This window comes from Ixodes scapularis, unplaced genomic scaffold (assembly GCF_016920785.2).
Source record: "Ixodes scapularis isolate PalLabHiFi unplaced genomic scaffold, ASM1692078v2 PGA_scaffold12__126_contigs__length_90152505, whole genome shotgun sequence".
Classification (NCBI taxonomy): domain Eukaryota; kingdom Metazoa; phylum Arthropoda; class Arachnida; order Ixodida; family Ixodidae; genus Ixodes; species Ixodes scapularis.
Window position 1 is genome coordinate 48163763 of NW_024609838.1, and position 3873 is coordinate 48167635.

At 46.8% G+C, this 3873-nt stretch overlaps 1 non-coding gene across 1 annotated transcript; it reads left to right on the forward strand.

The window, feature by feature from the left end:
- The first annotated feature begins 2058 nt into the window (after nt 1–2058).
- Nucleotides 2059–2140, forward strand: Trnay-aua. The gene has a single exon. It is a non-coding gene; the product is annotated as a tRNA-Tyr (tRNA).
- The last annotated feature ends 1733 nt before the right edge of the window (nt 2141–3873 follow it).

The following is a 3873-nucleotide window of genomic DNA, read 5'->3' on the forward strand; positions in this document are numbered from 1 at the left end:
CCGAAGTCACGTGACCTGGGGGTTTCACGTGACTTCGGGGGGCATCCGCATCGTCATCGTCATCATCACAGATGACGTCATGAGTGACGTCACTGATGACGTCACCGACATCCGCATCATCGCCATCATCGCTGATAACGTCATCGGAGTCCGCATCGTCATCGTCACTGATGACATCATCGGCATGGTCACGTGACTCCCCAAGGTCACGTGACCCCCCCAGGTCACTTCACCCCCCAGTACCCTTCCCTCCTCCTCCTCAAGAGCTGCGCTCTAATTCGTTGTTACAGGCAGTTGTAAACGGCTTTCACTTTTTTCTCTAAGCTGGTAGATTACCACAGCAAATGGCCTGAAGTGGCAACAGCCTGCAACGTCACGACTGCGCAGTCATAAATACCTTGAAGTTTGTCTTTTTCGCGAGAGTCGGCCGCAAGAGATCCCGACAGCCAATGGTCCGCAATATATTTAATATGGGTGCAGCGATTTTTTGAAGATGCATGGCAACAAATCTTGCATCTTGTAACGGGCAAAACACATTTATCAGTCGACATTCATATCTCGCCTAAATTAAGTATTCACGTTCACAAATATGGCGTCCTCCTGAACCAGTGGTGCTCGTTGCTTCGGGTTTTTACTTTACGCGCGAAGTTCTTGACACATCTCGAGCATCATTGACTTGCATGCCAATAGACATATTGCTAAATTACCCGAGCACCAATGATAAGGCAGGGATTGGTGTTCCACACGCCGCACGTGCTGGCCTCAGCAGTATTAACCTTTATAAAGGAAATGCATAAAATAAATTGAATCTTCCTCGCGCGTTTGTCAACGCTTTATTTTGGTTATTTATGTCAAACATTTTATGCGAAGAAGGAGTGCGCATGTGGCGTATGTAACACCAATATCTGCATTCTCCTTGATGTTTGGGTAATTTAACGATAGGTCTATTATGTCTCGGTAGCGGGGGAGTGGTGGAGGAGAAGCCACGTCGTTATTCGCAATATATTGAACCATTGGCAGCATGGCTGCCTTTTCCCAACTTTAAACTACCCTTTATGCTGCACTCGGACGCAAGGGACAAAAGGATCGGCGCAGTACTCGCGCAAGTAAAGAACAGGAAGGAACGGGTGATCGCATTCGTCAATTGTACCCTCACGAGACCTGAAAAGGAACACAGTATGGCAAGAAAACAAATGCTGGTACTTGCCCAGCTTGTTGGTTAATTCCGGCACTATCTACCTGGGTGACGATACACCTGCAGGACGGACCATAGCGCCCTATAATGGCTACACAGCGCCGAAAAATCAGAAAGCCAAGTTACCGTCTGGACCAATCGGGTCAGCGACTATCCACCACGAAAGCAACACGGAAGCGAAGATTCATTGTCTCAGCGACATTCTGTGCCGAGTGAAGGCCTACAGCAAGTTATTATGACAGTCGCAAAGTCTCCGTTCACTGTGGAACATCTACGAAATGAATAATTACGTGACTTGGAGATTTAGGCTTTTCTGGGTCGCCTGCTTAGAGGCAAAACAGCAAATTGAAAAGAAAATGACCGCATCTCCACGTGGTAAATGATGTTGATTGGGGCGAAGCTCTGGTGGTGCCGATGAAACTGATTTTATTCTTCATATGTAGTGCTGATGGTGCTGATTTTTTTATTGCTCATAGGTAGTGCTGAGCTCCGGGTTTCGTTTCGACTTCAATATTACTGCTTTATGGTTGGTGAAATGCAGAGTCAGTGGTTCCTCTAGCGGATCAGCTTGGATCCGCTAGAAGCCTTGGAAACGCATCTCCACCGCTTAAGTCGACGGTCCATGTCACGAAGAGAATGTGTTTTATGGAACGTGGTTAATACGCATTTGTGCATATGACCGCAGCGCCCTCTCGTCTATAAACGTGGAGCCAATGCGTGCAAAGTTTAACGCGATTATATACGCATTTGATTGCAGCGCCCTCTTGTGTATAAACGTTGATCGGCTATATGCAACGTTCTATCCATGACAGAAACCCCAGCTCTTGAGTTACTACCACATCTCAGAGCCCCCTACACGTCTCGCAGTCGTGGCCGAGTGGTTAAGGCGATAGACTATAAATCCATTGGGGTCTCCCCGCACAGGTTCGAATCCTGTCCACTGCGCAAACATTTTTATTTTTATTTTTATGTGAGCACGGACGCCGCACGGACGGACGGACGGACGAACGGACAAGGCTAGACGCCGAGGAGCTTCGCCCCCAAATAGATCAACGTACCACGCTCACACGCTTCTTTAAACCTTCCTCCTTCATCCTTCTCAGTTCACACTCACGATAACACATACAAAGTTTTCGATCTACCCTCTCCAATCTAATGAACAAGTAGAACGATTCAATTGAGTTCCTCAGTCCTACATACAGTTGGCTCTTGTCCAACATCGTCCGCTTTCTCAAGCCATGAGAGAACATATGGGTCTGCACCGAAGCGCTCACCATGCAGCGAAAGTGAAACACTAGCATAGCTTCTGCATGGCGGCACTCACTGAATACGACTGTATCTCGAAGGTCGAGGGACCAGAATCTTCCGCTTCTTTATATGCCGTTGAGAAGCCACTTCTTGATAGGATCAAAAAATATGACGCAATAATGAAATCATTTTCAGATGCCCGGCGTGCAGTTAAGCAACATGTTTTTTTCTCCAAGACAGCCTGTGAAAATGTTCAAACCCAAAAATAAAGTAAAAATGTGAAACAGGTATGCTTTACCGCAGGTAGCACCTCTGAAAGCAGATATTCGGTGAGTGGGGTCACCACAAACCCTAAGCCATGTGGGTTCCCCCACCAGCGTATGGTTGTGCTTGGCTTTACTGTGTCCAAGGAAAAGACATCCTGGTGGTTGAGCCAAGCCTGGGGTAGGTTCGGACCATTCGAAGCCCCCTGAGCAAGGCAACAGCCCACTTCAGCCCCTGCTTTCCATAGACAAAGTCCTGGTAAGGCCTGGCCAGGATGATTCAGTCGGTCGCCTCCTTATGCTTTCTTTCATCTTTCACTTTTTCTTCCACCTCTGTCTTCCTACCACTACGCTCACTTCTTTCATATTTCACCTTCTTAGGCGGAAAGGGTCATACCTGACTCCTGCGTTGGCAGTTGAGTTTAGGAATGTTGTCTTTGATTTAAATCTGAAGGCATGCATGTTCAATAAGTAGGGTAACATTCCGCATATGTGCTCGAAAGGAGTCTTCAAAACTTCAACGAATATTACAACATTCGTAGAAACCTCCTAACGTCACGAAACTTCCTAACATCAGCGTCTGTTTTCTTCTTTTACCTGGCAGGAGTTCGAGAAATTTCGGCTCCTGCCGACCGCATCCGCAAGCTGCCGGGTTCGTCATAACCTTGCGTTTTGAAGGGGTTCATGTGGCTCATCGATAGTTTCGGTGTGTTCAGTGGCTGCGCTGCTTGACATATATATATTTTGTATTACAGACATGACAGGGCCATCACACAGGTATCAACCGCGTGTCAGCCCTTGTCTGCCATCGGAATTTTATATGGTGCTTAGGCAGCGTAACTGCACCTTTAGACGAGTAGTTCGTTACGCTATATCTATAATCGAGCCCGATTCTGACGAGTCGTCTACTTACGTTCGTCTCTTTCACGAGCGTGTGCCATTCCCGAGTTGAATGTATCGTCAATATCAATAGATAGCGAGACACATGCGGGCAAAGGGAAAAGGTAGAAATGCCTTGCTGGACATTCAAACTGTTCGACCAACCATGTCGTCAGTTTTGTGCTCTCTTCATGAACTTCGAGTTTTTAATTTGTGAAATAACTTTGTGTTGTTGTCAAGGCATGATTTTGTATTGCAACGTTCAGTCAAAGTTATTACCCTTGAAAT